The 18310-nt window shown below is 38.2% G+C and overlaps 1 non-coding gene across 1 annotated transcript; it reads left to right on the top strand.

Moving 5' to 3' along the window:
- Nucleotides 1-12020: 12020 nt before the first annotated feature.
- Nucleotides 12021-12128, top strand: LOC148548674 (small nucleolar RNA R71). The gene has a single exon (XR_015897098.1). It is a non-coding gene; the product is annotated as a small nucleolar RNA R71 (small nucleolar RNA).
- The last annotated feature ends 6182 nt before the right edge of the window (nt 12129-18310 follow it).

Here is an 18310-nt window from a genome sequence, read left to right as displayed (position 1 = left end):
CTTTTTCTGGTGTTAAATGCCAGTCTATCTGCCAATTCTGGCGTTTAACGCCAACCAGACACTAGACACCCTTTTTTGGTGTTTAACGCCAGTCTGGCTGCCAATTCTGGCGTTTAACACCCAGAATGCTGCCAGACTGGGCGTTAAATGCCCATTCTGCTATCCTTACTGGCGTTTAAACGCAAGTAAGCCTGTCCTCCAGGGTGTGCTATTTTTGATGCTATTTTTTATTCCGCTTCAATTCTGTAACTGTTTTTGTGACTTCACATGATCATCTACCTAAAGAAAACATAACATGACAATGGAAAACAAATGTCTATGAAAGATAAATATAATTAAATAACATTGGGTTGCCTCCCAATAAGCGCTTCTTTAATGTCAATAGCTTGACAGTGAGCTCTTAGAGAGTTTCACAGAGACTCTGAGCTTTAATGGTGGCCTCCCAACACCAAACTTAGAATTTGAGTGTGGGGGCTCTGTTTGACTCTGTATTGAGAGAAGCTTTTCATGCTTCCTCTCCATGGTTACAGAAGAAGATCCTTGAGCCTTAAACACAAGGTAGTCCTCATTCAATTGAAGGACTATCTCTCCTCTATCCACATCAATCGCAGCTCTTGCTATGGCTAGGAAGGGTCTTCCAAGGATAATAGATTCATCTTCATCCTTCCCAGTGTCTAGAATTATGAAATCAGCAGGGATGTACAGGCCTTCAACCTTCACTAAGACATCCTCTACAAGTCCATAAGCCTGTTTCATTAATTTGTCTGCCATCTCTAGTGAGATTCTTGCAGCTTGTTGATGAACGAGACTTTTGTGTGGTCTAGAATTCCACTAATGAATCCTCGTTGTAAAGTATAGTTTCTAAACTAAACAATAGTCCTTTCATACAAAAATTTTGTTTATCACAAGTAACAAACCCCAATGAATTTATAACCGAAGTATTTGGACTCCGGGTAGTCTCCCTAGAATCACAATGTAATGCTTAGTTATTGGCTATGAAGGGGTAAAGGGGGGTTTTGGTTCATGAGATGACAAGAGAATAAATTTAGCAAGTGAATAAAGGAAATAAGATAAAGAACTCTTGGCTAAGACTTGGGTAATTGAGATCACCATCCTTGTCAACAAACCAAATATTGATAATCATGAGAGGCCAACCTATTAAGTCTACTTCCCAAAAGCTTTAAGTACGTGACATTTACTCCTAAGCTTGAAGTATGTCAAATAGATTTGATCACATCCACCCTTAAGTCCTAACCTACCTACTAATTAACTTAGTAGTGGGTTAGCATCAATGGGTGTCAAATTGATCACCATGGGTTCTCAAATCATCAAGTCTATCATACCCAATGACTTAAGGTTACTCAATTCCCTTGGCTTAGGCCAAGAGTTGACAAAACTACTCAAAAATTAAAGAGAGCATTTCATCAAATACGTAGAGTACAATAAAAGTAAGCATCATAAATTGTAAGAATAATAAAATCTAACAACTATTAAGTGTAAGAAAAGTAAGATCACAACTCAATTCATCAATAAAAAGAACATCAACACTAAATTTCATTAAAAACAAATCAAATCCAACATGAGTTCATCATCTTAAAAGAGAGCAAAGCGAGAAATTAACATCACAATTAGGAAAACCAAGATGTAAGAATGAGAAATTATAAAAGAGACAAGATAAGATCAAGTAATTGAACTTAAATTTAAGATAATCTACCCTAATCCTAACCTAATTCTAGAGAGAAGAGGGAGCTTCTCTCTCTAGAAAACTAACTAAAGGCTCATGTTGGCTAAACTAATTGCTCCCCCTTTGCTTGGACTTCAATTCTGCATGAAATACACTCAGAAACAAGTCGGACTTGGGCCTGGGCAGCTCAGAAATTGCCCCCAGCATTTTGCCTTCAAGTGGGCCATGTAAGAGTATTGGCGTGTGCGCGCCATGTGCGCGTGCGCGCCATGTGCGCGTGCGCGTCGATTGACAATTTCTCCATCCGCGCGGAAGCGGCATGATAAACCATTATTTTATGGTTTATATTGTATTTAATTGTGTAAATTTATCAAACCTTTACCCACTTATTCATATGATTAGCATGTATTTACAATTCCTTCCCAAAAATTACTCCATGATTGAAAACTTGCTTTCCAGAGACTTTTAATTATGTATTTTAATTCTCCTTTATTCCATTCGATGTCGTGATCTGTGTGTCAAGTGTTTCAGGTTTTATAGGGCATGAATGACTTGGAGATTGGAAAGAAAGCTTGCAAAAATGGAAGGAACACAAGAAATTGAGGAGATGACCAGCGATAAGTGACGCGGACGCATGGCTCACGCGACCGTGCGAGATAGAGGAAATTGCAGTGACGCGCTCGCGTGCCTGGTGCATGAAATTGTGATCATCAATGGCGCCAACAACTTGGTACGCACAATTGTAATCTCAACTCTTTATCACAACTTCGCACAACTAACCAGCAAGTGCACTGGGTCGTCCAAGTAATAAACCTTACGTGAGTAAGCGTCGATCCCACGAAGATTGTCGGCCTGAAGCAAGCTATGGTCACCATGTAAATCTCAGTCAGGCGGATTCAAATGGTTATAGTGAATTGATAATAAAAAGATAAATAAAACGTAAAATAAAGATAGAGGTACTTATGTAATTCTTTGGTGAGAATTTCAGATAAGCGTATAGAGATGCTTTCGTTCCTCCTGAACCTCTGCTTTCCTGCTGTCTTCATCCAATCATTCCTACTCCTTTCCATGGAAAGCTTTATGTAGGGCATCACCGTTGTCAATGGCTACATCCCATCCTCTCTGTGAAAATGGTCCAATGCGCTGTCACTGCATAGCTAATCATCTGTCGGTTCTCGATCATACTGGAATAGGATTTACTATCCTTTTTGCGTCTGTCACTACCCCCAGCACTCGCGAGTTTGAAGCTCGTCACAGCCATCCCTTCCCAGATCCTACTCGGAATACCATAGACAAGGTTTAGACTTTTCGGATCTCAAGAATGGCCATCCATGGGTTCTAACTTATACCACGAAGATTTTAATATCTCGGACTCGGTCCTCTGTATTAGATATCTAAGAGATACTCATTCTAGCTTGTTTGCATGTAGAACGGAAGTGTTTGTCAGGCACGCGTTCATGGGTAAGAATGATGATGAGCGTCACATAATCATCACATTCATCATGTTCTTGGGTGCGAATGGATATCTTAGAGAAGGAATAAGCTTGAATTGAATAGAAAAACAGTAGTACTTTGTATTAATTCATGAGGAACAGCAGAGCTCCACACCTTAATCTATGGAGTGTAGAAACTCTACCGTTAAAAATACATAACTGATAAGGTCCAGGCATGGCCGAATGGCCAGCCCCCAAACGTAATCTAAAGATGAAAGTAAAGATGTTCCAAAGATGTAAATACAATAGTAAAAAGTCCTATTTATGCTAAACTAGTTACTAGGGTTTACAGAATTGAGTAAATGATGCAGAAATCCACTTCTGGGGCCCACTTGGTGTGTGCTTGGGCTGAGCATTGAGCTTTACATGTGTAGAGGCTTCTCTTGGAGTTGAACGCCAGTTTGTAACCTATTTCTGGCGTTTAACTCCACTTTCCAACCTGTTTCTGGCGTTTAACTCCAGAATGCAGCATGGAACTGGCGTTGAACGCCAGTTTGCGTAATCTAAACTCGGGCAAAGTATAGACTATTATATATTGCTGGAAAACTCTAGATGTCTACTTTCCAACGCAATTAAGAGCGCACCATTTAGAATTATGTTGCTCCAGAAAATCTACTTTGAGTGCAGGGAGGTCAAAATCCAACAGCATCTGCAGTCCTTCTTCAACCTCGGAATCTGATTTTTGCTCAGGTCCCTCAATTTCAGCCAGAAAATACCTGAAATCACAGAAAAACACACAAACTCATAGTAAATTCCAGAAATGTGAATTTTAATTAAAAACTAATAAAAATATACTAAAAACTAACTAAATCATACTAAAAACTATGTAAAAACAATGCCAAAAAGCGTATAAATTATCCGCTCATCAGTGCCTGACGCGAACGCGTAAATTGGAAGTTGCACAAGTGACGCGAATGCATGGACTATGCACACACATGGTAAGGCAAAACGCTGGATGATGCGAACGCCTGGATGACGCGATCGCGTGACGTGCGCGATCTGCAGAATCTGCGGAATTTGCTGGGGGCGATTTTGGGCCCTGTTTTGACCCAGTTTTCGGCCCAGAAAAGCAGATTAGAGCCAGGGAACATGCAGAGATGAGAACAACATTCATTCCGCATAATTTTTAGTTTTAGATCTGATTTTACTCCTCCTCTAGGTTTTCTCTCTACACATTCATAGTTCTTAGGATTTCGTTTTTATTGCTTTTTGGATTGGGATATTGAGAAGAGTTATTACCTCCGTCAAGACTTCGTCATTCTAGTTTGTTTCCTTACTTGTCACTTACTCTTCCATGTCCTTAATTTATTCAGAGTTACTATTGGATTATTTTTAGAATTTATTAATACAAGAATTATTTTTATTTTTAATTGGTTTCTTTGATTATTATTGTTCATCATGTCTCTCTTTATTTCTCTTCCTTATTTTGTGAAATTTACATTCATAATGAGCGAGTTGTTCCATAACTTGATTGGGAGATGATTGAAAGGAGAACCTTGAGTTGGAATACTCAAGAGAAAAATTGTAATTGGGTTTATTGTTGGATCGTCCTCTAGCCACTGACACTAGTCCTTCCGAAGGGAGAGGATTAGGACTTGTGAATAGAAATTGCTTTCCAACTTACTTGACTTTCCTCCACCTAGTAAAGGACTAAGCAGAACAACCTTCAATTATCACTTTTATCTTGAGAGAACTCCATCAAGGATGGGGCTTCCAACTAATCTACTCCCGGTCAAGATTTTTATTTAAATTACATAAATTCTCTGATTTAATTTCCTGTTTACCAACTCAAACTATTTTAGAAAACATCTGATTAATAAAATAGCAAACCTTTCTACAACTCGTTGGGAGATGACCTGGGATTCATACTCTCAATATTTTAATTCTAATTTTGTGACAACCCCTTCTAAATTGATAAGTGGATTTTCAGTTGGTTAAGAACTGTACTTGCAACGTATCTCTTATAATAATTTCTTAACCCGCCAATTTTTGCCACGTCAATTTTTGGCGCCGTTGCCAGGGTGTTGCAATAGAGTGCTAAGTTATTGATTGGAATTTATTTATTTGCATTTTATTTTGTTTTGCTACTATGAGCTGCATGTTTCTTTCGTTAAATGACGTGTTCACTTCCTGATCCAAGCTTGCCAGTATTTGATCCTAAGATTGAAAGAACTATTTCACGAATAAGGCAAGCTCGGTGTCGGTTAGTCTTCCCTGAGGGCGAATCTGAAACGTCACGTAAGGAAGAAACAAGCCCTCGTTCTACTGATTCGATTGATTTACGTGCAGGTGACATGGTAGCACCTAGGAGAGTTACTATCCAGGAGGCTGGAGCCCCTGATTTCACAATGCAACCGTTTCAAGCGCATCACCCAGCAGTGGCTACAGATTTTGAAATAAAGACTGCACTGCTCAACTTGATGCCTAAGTTTCATGGCTTACCTGCTCAAGAGCCTATCAAGCACCTTAGGGATTCCCAAGCAGCCTGTTCTACTGTCAGGCGAGATGGTACAGATGAAACTTCTATTCTGTTGAAAGCCTTCCCATTCTCTCTTGAGGAAAAAGCGAGAGAGTGGTACTACACTCAACCCGCAGCAACTGTTTCTGACTGGGACAAGCTTAGAAGAGAATTTTTGGAAAAATTCTTTCCAGCTGAAGTTACTGATAAACTGAGGAAAGACATTTCCATGATTGTTCAGGACGAGTCCGAGACTCTTTACGAATACTGGGAGCGCTTCAACAACCTTCTGGAAGCATGCCCCCACTATATGATTGACAAGATAGTGTTGCTCGGATACGTCACACAAGGCATGAGGCCCCAAGATAAGACCACATTGGAAAGTGCTAGCAATGGGTCTATGAAAAAGTACAAGACCACTGATGAGGCATGGCAATTGATCAGCGACTTAGCTGAACCTACTAGGAATCACAGGCAAAAACAAGGCCGGTCAAAAACTGTTGCAAAGGTATCTTCTAGCAAGGAGACTACTGCTCTGACTCAGAGTATATGTAAAATGACTAACTTACTGAAGCAGATGCAGTTGAATCAACAACAAGCGCAGCAAAGCCAACAGTTAGTCCCACAGAGAGTGTGCGGGATCTGTGCTGATTATAGCCACTATACTGATGAATGTCTGTAGCTCCAGCAGGAAGATAACACTGTGGCAGTCATCATAACTTTTATGACCGCCCCAATCAAGGTTACAATCAAGGTGGCAGCTACAACCATGGATGGCAAGACAATTCCAACCAAGGTTGGAGAGATAATTCTAACCAGGGCTGGAGGGACAACAATAACAGAGGAGGCAGAGACAATCAGGGAAATCAGAGGTAGAATAATAACAACAACATGTAGCAGAACTAGAACCAGCCTTACAGAGCACCTCACCTGAGGCAATCTCAAGGACCACAGCACAACCAATAGCAGACCTCTCAGATCACTTATCCCTCTTCATCTTCTAATGATGAGTTACTACAATCTATTGATCGGAGACAGCAGGCCATGGAAAACAACCTTACTTCTACTCTAAATGGTCTGAACTCTACCTTGCAAGCTCTTATCTCACAGATTGGATCACTAAATAACTCCAACAACCAGCCTTTGAGATCCAGTGGAATCCCCTCTCAACCATTGTCCAATCCAAAGGGTGGCATCAATGCCATCACCCTAAGGTCCAGAACGACACTGCAAGAGAGGAATCAGGAGGAACCAATCCCATCAGAACACGCCTCAGCTGAAGAGGTGGTGGAAGTCGAGGATGCTGAAGAAGAAGAGGACATACAAGACATGGTTGAAGAAGAAGAAGCTCAACCACAGAAGGAAGCACCAAAGGATGCAGACCCTGCAGAAAATGTCCTTCCTATTCCATTTCCACAAATTGCAAGGAAGCCCAGGAAGCAGATGGAACTTGATCCCAAATTGGTTGAAATATTCAAAAAGGTCGAGGTAACTGTTCCCCTTATTGATGTTATTCAACAAGTACCTAAATATGCAAAGTTTCTAAAAGATTTATGCATTCATAAAGACAAAATTAATGAATTAGAAACTATTCCTTTAGATAGTTCTATATCTGCTTTAATGGGAGGTATACCTGAAAAGTGTAGTGATCCAGGTCCATGTATGGTTAATTGTACTATTGGTGGTGTGATATTTTCTGACTGCATGTGTGATTTAGGAGTGTGCGTCAGTATAATGCCTTTGTCTATATATGATACTTTGAGCCTCCCTCCCTTAAAAAGGTCAGCAGCTCATTTTGTGTTAGCAGATAAAAGTATTATTACAGTGGTTGGAGTTGCTGAAGATGTATTAATGAGCATTAAGGGACTCACATTTCCCATTGACTTCTATATCCTGGAAATGCCCCCTAATGACTCAGGAAGGCCATCATCAATCCTGCTTGAAAGACCATTCCTGAAGACTTCAAAGTTCAAGCTGGATGCATTCTCAGGAACTTATTCCTTTGAGATAGATGGCAGAGCAGTGAAGTTCAGCTTAAATGAAGCAATGAGACATCCTCCGGAAGATCATTCTATCTTCCAATGTGATGTTATTGATGAAACTGTAGCTGAAATTCACCAGGAGGAATTAGAAGAGAGGTACATAGGACAAGGTCCAAGTATGGGGACACTTGCAGAAGACAATGAGGGCACTTTGCCATTATCACCAGCTCCGGATGACTCAGAGCCTGGCCATGTGCAGAAATTGGAATTAAAGCCCCTCCCTCCACACCTCAAGTATGCTTATCTTGAGGACAAGCAGAAGTTTTCAGTTATCATTGCAAGGGAACTCACTTCCCAACAAGAAGAACAGCTACTCAGTGTGCTGAGGAGACACAAGAAAGCAATTGGATGGAGCTTGGCAGACATAGAAGGCATCAACCCTCAAGTTTGTGAGCACAGAATATTTTTAGAAGGGAGAGCAAGACCTGTTCGTCAACCCCAGAGAAGACTGAATCCCACTATCTTAGAGGTTGTCAAAAAGGAAGTGACCATACTACTTGAGGCAGATATTATCTACCCCATCTCAGACAGTGAATGGGTAAGCCCAGTACAAGTGGTGTCCAAGAAGTCTGGAGTCACTACAGTGAAGAATGAGCATGGAGAGCTCATGGCAACCAGAGTACAGAACGCCTGGAGGGTCTGCATTGATTACCGGCGTCTCAACCAAGCCACTCGTAAGGATCACTACCCCCTTCCATTCATTGATCAAATGTTGGATCGCCTGTCAGGTAAATCACATTATTGCTTTTTAGATGGTTACACAGGCTATTTCCAGATCCATATAGCTCCTGAAGATCAGGAAAAGACTACTTTTACATGCCCTTTTGGGACTTATGCTTATAAGAGAATGCCCTTTGGCTTGTGCAATGCACCAGCTACTTTCCAAAGGTGTATGATGAGTCTTTTCTCTGATCTTATTGAGGACTGTATGGAGGTTTTTATGGATGATTTTAGCGTTTATGGTGATTCCTTTAGCCTTTGCTTAGATAGTTTATCTAGAGTATTAGATAGATGTGTCAGTACAAACCTTGTATTGAACTTTGAAAAATGTCATTTTATGGTAAAACAAGGGATTGTACTAGGACATGTTGTGTCTAATACGGGCATTTCTGTAGATCCAGCAAAGGTGCATGAGTTTTACATGTCCCTACTCATTTATTTTATCTCCTTCAACTAAACATGAGGACATGCTAATGTCTAAGTGTGGGAAGGTTGATAAACCATTATTTTATGGTTTATATTGTGTTTAATTGTGTGAATTTATCAAACCTTTACCCACGTATTCATATGATTAGCATGTATTTACAATTCCTTCCCAAAAATTACTCCATGATTGAAAACTTCCTTTCTAGACACTTTTAATTATGTATTTTAATTCTCCTTTATTCCATTCGATGTCGTGATCTGTGTGTCAAGTGTTTCAGGTTTTATAGGGCATGATTGACTTGGAGATTGAAAAGGAAGCTTGCAAAAATGGAAGGAACACAAGAAATTGAGGAGTTGACCAGCGAGAAGTGACGCGGACGCATGGCTCACGTGACTGTGTGAAATAGAGCAAATTGCAGTGACGCGCTCGCGTGCTTGACGCGAACGCGTGAATTTGAAGCTGCACAAGTGACGCGAATGCGTGGACGACGCGCACGCGTGGCAAGGCAAAACGCTGGATGACACGAATGCCTGGATGACGCGATCGCGTGACGTGCGCAATCTGCAGAATCTGCAGAATTCGCTGGGGGCAATTTTGGGCCCTTTTTTGACCCAGTTTTCGGCCCGGAAAAGCAGATTAGCGCCAGGGAACATGCAGAGACGAGAACAACATTCATTCCACATAATTTTTAGTTTTAGATCTGATTTTACTCCTCCTCTAGGTTTTCTCTCTACACATTCATAGTTCTTAGGATTTCGTTTTTATTTCTTTTTGGATTGGGATATTGAGAAGAGTTATTACCTCCGTCAAGACTTTGTCATTCTAGTTTGTTTTCTTACTTGTCACTTACTCTTCCATGTCCTTAATTTATTTAGAGTTACTATTGGATTATTTTTAGAATTTATTAATACAAGAATTATTTTTATTTTTAATTGGTTTCTTTGATTATTATTATTATTCATCATGTCTCTCTTTATTTCTCTTCCTTATTTTGTGAAATTTACATTCATAATGAGCGAGTAGTTCCATAACTTGATTGGGAGATGATTGAAAGGAGAACCTTGAGTTGGAATACTCAAAAAAAAAATTGTAATTGGGTTTATTATTGGATCGCCCTCTAGCCACTGACACTAGTCCTTCCCAAGGGAGAGGATTAGGACTTGTGAATAGAAATTGCTTTCCAACTTACTTGACTTTCCTCTACCTAGTAAAGGATAACTAAGCAGAACAACCTTCAATTATCACTTTTATCTTGAGAGAACTCCATCAAGGATAGGGCTCCCAACTAATCTACTCCCGGTCAAGATTTTTATTTAAATTACATAAATTCTCTGATTTAATTTCCTGTTTACCAACTCAAACCATTTTAGAAAACATCTGATTAATAAAATAGCACACCTTTCTGCAACTCATTGGGAGACGACCTGGGATTCATACTCCCAGTATTTTAATTCTAATTTTGTGACAACCCCTTCTAAATTGATAAGTCGATTTTCGGTTGGTTAAGAACTGTACTTGCAACGTATCTGTTATAATAATTTCTTAACCTGCCAATTTTCGCCACGTCACAGCAGGTACGCGTGCGCATCCATGGGCGAGATCACTTTTGCGCGTGCGCGCCTTGTGCGCGTGCGCGTCCTTTGATGCACTCCCAATCTTTGTTTCTTCATGCATTCTCCCCTTTGTATGCTTTTCTACTCATTTCTTCCATCCAATACTTGCCTTATGAACCTGAAATTACTCAACAAACACATCAAGGCATCGAATGGAATTAAAGTGAATCAAAATTACCAATTTAGGGCCTAAAAAGCATGTTTTTACACTTAAGCGAAAATCAAGGGAGAATTATAAAATCATGCTATTTCATTGAATAAATGTGGAAAAAGGTGATAAAATCCCCTAAAATAAGCACAAGATAAATCACGAAATCGGGGTTTATCACTTGTACCTCAAAGATCCCTAGTTTCTCCATTATAGAGAGTGGCATAAGGTTTATTCCTGACCCCAGGTCACACAGAGCCTTCTCAAAGGTCATGGTGCCTATGGTACAAGCTATTAAGAACTTTCCGGGATCCGGTTTCTTCTCAGGTAATTTCAGTTGAACCAATGCATTCAGTTCATTGATGAGCAATGGAGGTTCATCCTCCCAAGTCTCATTACCAAATAACTTGGCATTCAACTTCATGATTGCTCCTAGATACTGAGCTACTTACTCTTCAATAATATCTTCATCTTTTTCAGAGGAAGAATACTCATCAGAGCTCATGAATGGCAACAGTAAGTTCAGTGGAATCTCTATGGTCTCTGTATGAGTCTCAGATTCCTTTGGTTCCTTATTAGGGAACTCATTGGTGGTTAGTAGACGTCCATTGAGGTCTTCCTCACTGAAAATCACTACCTCTTCCTCCTCTATAGGTTCGGCCACTTTGGGTATATTTATGGCCTTGCACTTTCTTTTGGGATTTTCTTTTGTCTTGCTTGGGAGAGTACTAGGAGGAGTTTCAGTAACTCTTTTACTCAGCTGACCCACTTGTGCCTCCAAATTTCTAATGGAGGACCTTGTTTCAATCATAAAACTAAGAGTGGTCTTAGATAGATCAGAGACTATGGTTGCTAAGTCAGAGAGGCTCTACTTAGAATTTTCTGTCTGTTGCTGAGAAGATGATGGAAAAGGTTTGCTATTGTCAAACCTATTTCTCCCACCATTATTATTATTATTGAAGCCTTGATTAGGCTTCTGTTGATCCTTCCATGAGAAATTTGGATGATTTCTCCATGAAGGATTATAAGTGTTTCCCTAGGATTCTCCCATATAATTCACCTCTTCCATTCCAAGATTCTCAGGGTCATAAGCTTCTCCTTCAGAGGAGGCTTCTTTAGTACTGCCGGATGCAGCTTGCATTCCAGTCAGATTCTGAGAAATCATATTGACTTGCTGAGTTAATATTTTATTCTGAGCAAATATGGAATTCAGAGTATCAATCTCAAGAACTCATTTCTTCTAAGTCATCCCATTATTCGCAGGATTTCTTTCAGAAGTATACATGAACTGGTTATTTGCAACCATCTCAATGAGTTCCTGGGCTTCTGCAGGCATTTTCTTCAGATGAAGAGATCCACCAGCAGAGTGGTCCAATGACATATTGGACAATTCAGACAGACCAACATAGAATATACATAAGATGCTCTATTCTGAAAGCATGTCAGAAGGACACCTTCTGATCAATTGCTTGTATCTTTCCCAAGCTTCATAGAGGGATTCACCTTCCTTCTGTCTGAAGGTTTAGACTTCCACTCTAAGCTTGCTCAACTTTTGAGGTGGAAAGAATTTGGCCAAGAAAGCATTGACCAACTTTTCCCAAGAGTTCAGGCTTTCTTTAGGTTGTGAGTCCAACTATATCATAGCTCTGTCTCTTACAGCAAAGGGGAAAAGTCGAAGTCTGTAGACCTCAGGATTAACTCTATTGGTCTTAACAGTGTCACAGATTTGCAAGAATTCAGCTAAGAACTGATGAGGATCTTCCAATGGAAATCCATGAAACTTGCAATTCTGCTGCATTAGAGAAACTAATTGAGGCCTTAAGCTCAAAGTTGTTTGCTCCAATTGCAGGAATTGAGATACTTCTTCCATAGAAGTCGGAAGTTGGTGCAGTAAAGTCACCAAGCATCTTCCTTGCATTTCCACTGTTGTTGTTGGGTTTGGCTGCCATGTCTTCTTCTTTTTCGAAAATTTTTGTAAGGTCCTCTCCGGAATGTTGTGCTTTAGCTTCTCTTAGCTTCCTCTTCAAAGTCCTTTCAGGTTCAGGATCAGCTTCAACAAGAATGTCTTTATCCCTGTTTCTGCTCATATGAAAAAGAAGAGAATAGAAAAGAAGAGGAATCATCTATGTCACAGTATAGAAATTCCTTTATGTGTCAGAGGAAAAGAAGAATAGAATGAAGATGGAAGGAGAAGAAATTCGAACATAGAGAGAAAGAGGGTTCGAATTATGAGTAGAAGAGAAGTGTTAGTAAATAAATAAAATAAATAGAAAGAGATGAGAGGGAGAGTATTCGAATATTAATTAAAAGAAAAGAAAAATATTTTTGTTTTCATTTAATTAATTAAGTTAGTTTCGAAAATATTAAAAGAAATAAAATAAAATTAGAATTTAAAACAATAATTTAATTAAAAAGAATTTTAAAAGAGTAGTTAGTGGTTTTCGAAAATTAGAGAGAGAGAAAAGTTGTTAGTTGGTTTTGAAAAAGATAAGAAATAGTAAACTTTTTTAAAATTAAAACAAACAAGTCAAGTGGTTAATTGAAAAAGATTTGAAAATAAATTTTGAGAAGATAAGAAGTTAGAAAAAGATTTTGAAATTAAGTTTTGAAAAAGATATGATTGAAATTTATTCTGAAAAAGATTTGAAAAAGAAATTTAAAAATATTTGATTATGAAAATTAAAGTTGATGACTTGACTAACAAAAAACTAAAAGATATTATTCTAGAATTTAAAGATTGAACCTTTCTTAACAGGAAAGTAACAAACTTGAAATTTTTGAATCAAAACATTAAATGTTAGAATAATTTCGAAAATTATGAAATAAAATTAAGAGAAAGATTTTGAAATTTTATTTAAGAAATTTGAAAATATTAAGAAGAAAAATGAAAAAGATTTGCTTTTTGAAAAAGATTTGAAAAGATAAAGTTTTTAAATTGAAACTTTGACTTGACTAACAAGAAACAACTAAATTTTAAAAATCTTTGACTAAGTCAACTCAAAATTTCAAAAATTTATGAGTAAAATAAGGGAAAGATATTATTTTTGATATTTTTTTTAATTAATGAAGAAAGAGAAAAACAACAAAATGACACAAGACATAAGAATTTAAGATCAAAACAAATAATGCATGCAAGAACAGTTTGAATGTCAAGATGAACACCAAGAACACTTTGAAGATCATGATGAACATCAAGAACATATTTTTGAAAATTTTTCAGAAAAGAAAGACATGCAAGACACCAAACTTAGAACTTTTTAATGTTTAGACACTATGAATTCGAAAATGCATATGAAAATCAACAAAAAACACAAAACAAGAAAATGTAAAGATCAAACAAAGAAAATCATCAAGAACAACTTGAAGATTAAGAAGAACACAATGCATATATTTTCGAAAATTTAAGAAAATTTAAAAACATGCAATTGACACCAAACTTAAAATTTGACACAAGACTCAAACAAGAAACACAAAATTTTTTTGGTTTTATGATTTTATTAAATTTTTTGTATATTTTTCGAAAATTTTTTTGGAAAAAGAAAATAAAGAAATTCAAAAATTTTAATAAGAATTTCAGGATTCGTGCAATGTTAGTCTAAAGTTTCGATCCAAAAGATTTAGACATGGCCAAATGGCCAGCCAAGCTTCAGCATAACCAATACAGACATGTCCTTTCTACAATGGAAAGTGGAAACCTCGGTCCAAAAGATTAGACATGGCATAACAGCCAGCCAGGCTTTAACATATCTCAAGAAGCTCTAGAATTCATTCTTAAAAATTCTAAAGAACAAAATTTTTTTTTGAATTTTTCGAAAATAAAAAATAAAAAGCTTAAACATAAAATAAAATTACATAATCTAAGCAACAAGATAAACTGTCAGTTCTCCAAACTCGAACAATCTCCGGCAACGGTGCCAAAAACTTGGTACACGGAATTGTGATCACACTTTTCACAACTCCGGTACAACTAACCAGCAAGTACACTGGGTCGTCCAAGTAATAAAACCTTACGCGAGTAAGGGTCGATCCCACGGAGATTATCGGCTTGAAGCAAGCTATGGTCATCTTATAAATCTTAGTCAGGCGAATTCAAATGGTTATGGGGTTTTGATAATTAAAAGATAAATAAAATATAAAATAAAGTAGAGATACTTATGTAATTCATTGGTGGGAATTTCAAATAAGCGTTTGGAGATGCTTTGATGCTTCTGAACCTCTGATTTCCTATTGTCTTCATCGAATCATGTGTGCTCCCTTTCATGACAAGCTGTAGGATCCTCTCGAATGAAAAATACCAGGTACGGCCTATGCACGGCTAATCAACTATCAGATTTCTCGTCTCGGATGAAAAATACCAGGTACAGCTACCGCACGGCTAATCATCTGTCGGTTCTCACTAGCGTCGAAATAGGATCTCTCTATCCTTTTGCACACTGTCACTGCGTCCAACATTCGCAAGTTTGAAGCTCGTCACAGTCATCCCTTCCCAGATCCTACCCGGAATATCACATACAAGGTTTAGACTTTCTGGATCTCAGGAATGCTGCCAATTGGTTCTAGCCTATACCACGAAGATCCTAACCTCACGGACTCGGTCCGTGGATTAGAGACCCAAGAGAATATACTTCGGCTGTCGTCCAATGACTACGTTGAACATCATATAGACCGCTTGTGGTTGTCAAGCACGCGGATCTTGGCTAAGCGAGTAACGAAGATAGTGGGTGATTGTCACGGGTCAACCCTTCATTCTGACTTAACTGAATTAAGTACGAGAGTATATCTTGGAGAAGAAGTAGGCGTGAATTGAAAGAGAAACAATAGTACTTGTATTAATTCATGAAGAACAGCAGAGCTCTGCACCTTAATCTATGAGGTGTAGAAACTCCACCGTAGAAAATACATAAGAGAAAAAGGTCTAGGCATGGCCGAATGGCCAGCCTCCCAATGTAACATAAAAGTGAAAAAGAGGGTTCCAACCATGCGAATACAATAGTAAAAAGTGCTATTTATACTAAACTAGTTACTAAGGATTACAGAAAATAAGTAACTAAGTGCAGATAGTGTAGAAATCCACTTCCAGGGCCTACTTGGTGTGTGCTTGGGCTGAGCATTAAGCTTTACACGTGCATAGGCTATTTCTAGAGTTAAAAGCTAGCTTGGATGCCAGTTTGGGTGTTTAACTCAAGTTTTGGTGCTAGTTCTGGCGTTTTACGCCAGAAAAGGGTCTCTGGCTGGCATTTAGACGCCAGTTTGGGCCATCAAATCTCAGGCAAAGTATGGACTATTATATATTGATGGAAAGCCCAAGATGTCTAATTTCCAACGCAATTCAGAGCGCACCAATTGGGCTTCTGTAGCTCCATAAAATCCACTTCGAGTGCAGGAGGGTCAGAAACCAACAGCATCTGCAGTCCTTTCTCAGCCTCTGAATCAGATTTTTGCTCAGATCCCTCAATTTCAGCCAGAAAATACCTGAAATTACAGAAAAACACACAAACTCATAGTAAAGTCCAGAAATGTGATTTTTTGCATAAAAACTAATAAAAATATAATAAAAAACTAAAACATATTAAAAACTATGTAAAAACAATGCCAAAAAGGGTATAAATTATCCGCTCATCACTATGAACAACTAAACCCATTTCATTAGGGAGCTCTATTGTAATTCAATGGATCAATAGTAGTTTTCATCTTCTTCTTATTTCTTTTCTCTTGATTTTTGTTAGAAAGCTTTCGATCTTAATTCAATTGGATAGTTGTCTTGACAAAGAAGCTACTCATAATTAGAATTCTTCGGATCCTTGAGAGAGGGATGAAGAATTCATGCTAGAATTGTTTTCTCACATTGGATTAGATTGGGAGTTGGATGGATATAGTGACATGTAAACCTACCAATACTTTGATCTATGAATTTGTGTGGTAGAGTCAGTGACCGAAATTCAACTCTTCCCATGAGCAATTAAATCAAGACATTGGGCAATTGTTCATGCTTAGAGAGATTGGTGAGCCAAGATATTGGGATCCAATCATCTAAGATTGCCAAGCAATGTCAATGAATGCGTTGATTGAGGAAGAGATGAAAATGATTTGATCCGGAGAGTTCAATATCTCCCAAAACCCAATGAATCCCATCTCTGATATACCCATTCTGTTTATATGCCGCTTCTTTAATTTCATGCTTAATCCCCATTCCCATTTAATTTCTTGCAAGTTAAGCTTCTGTCATTTAATTTCCAGCAATTTAATTTCTGTTCATTTACTTTCTTGCAATTTAAGTTTCCAGCCAATTTACTTTCTGCAATCTCAACTAAATTCTGATTTCGCTCAACTAGTATAATTCTCCAATTAACAGTGATCAACCAACCAATCCCTGTGGGATTTGACCTCACTCTATAATGAGTTTTTACTTGATGACAATCCGGTATACTTACCGGTAGAAAATTTGTTGAGAGGCAAATTTTTGTGAATCAATAATACAATAACAAGAGAGTATTAATAGCAAGGTTCTGAAAATCGGTTCAAATCGGCTAGTCGAACTGGTTGAATTGTGAACCGATGAGAAAAGTGATTTGGTTGAAAGGTATAACCAGCTGTTTCAAAAATCGGAATTAAGCCATTGAACCGAACAAAAACTGATCAGTCAGACCGAACCGAGATCTAGCCGATTTTCACCTTTCATCCCTAAATGGCACCATTTTTAGTTTTAAATTAAAAAATTAGAAAAAATAAAAGAACCCCACTATCACTCACCTTCATTCTGCTTCCCTCTGAAAGAAAAAACCCTAGCCTCCATCACTACTCTCTTCTTCAAGCTATGTCACTGCCACCGTCCTACCACCTCCGCCAAATCTGGTCCAATCGTCACCCCACTGCTTTATCGTTGTTGCATCTTGTCTTTGTCGTCACGTCACGTCGAGCTCCTTCTCCTTCTCCTTCCTCTCATCAAGCTCGTCTCACGCCCAACCACTCTCCTTCTCCTTCCTCTCATCGATCTCCTCCCTCACTCCCTCACTTCTGTCCAGCCACTGTTGCAACTTCTTTTCCCTCCATCGCACAGTCACCGTTGCAATTTTCTTCTCCTACGCCGGTGCCACTTCTGTTCCACCGTGCTCCTGTCCCTTTAGCCGCATCAGCCCTTCGGTCGTGCTCCCTGTCCCCTCTAGCTCAATCTGCTCTGTTCTAGCTTCTAGGTATTAATTTTTTTTATGATTATAATTAACTAATTGTTGTTAGTTAATCTGTGAATTGTGATCTTTCATTACTGTGATTTAGGATTTTAGATACTTTTGAATAATTGTTGTTAGTTAATCTGTAAACTTTGTTGTTGTTACTTGTTACTGGATTGCATAATTTTGACTATTGAGATTACTGGTTGGAGTGGGTTGTTGTGGATTGCTGTGATATTGTAATTGAATTGTATTGTTTGCTCAGACTACTCAAAATGAAAGCAATGGCTTCAATTGATTTTAATTTTTGTTTTCTGTTCTTTTTCATTCCTTACTCAAAACATTTATTTTTGTTTGGGATTCTACTAGTAGTACCCAGATTGAAATTTGAATAATTGAATGGTTAACTCTACTCCTCTGCTGTATTGTACATTTGTTACTCTATTTTTTTATTTTGGATTGAATCATTGAAGGATTAGTTGATTTAGTTCGATGGTTATTCTTGTTAATCTTTATTAAAATTGTGCTACTATTTTGTATTTTGTGAATTTTATATATA

This window comes from Arachis ipaensis, chromosome B8 (assembly GCF_059453495.1).
Source record: "Arachis ipaensis isolate K30076 ecotype BB chromosome B8, ASM5945349v1, whole genome shotgun sequence".
NCBI classification, from domain to species: domain Eukaryota; kingdom Viridiplantae; phylum Streptophyta; class Magnoliopsida; order Fabales; family Fabaceae; genus Arachis; species Arachis ipaensis.
This window is presented reverse-complemented; position numbering and strand designations above follow the sequence as displayed.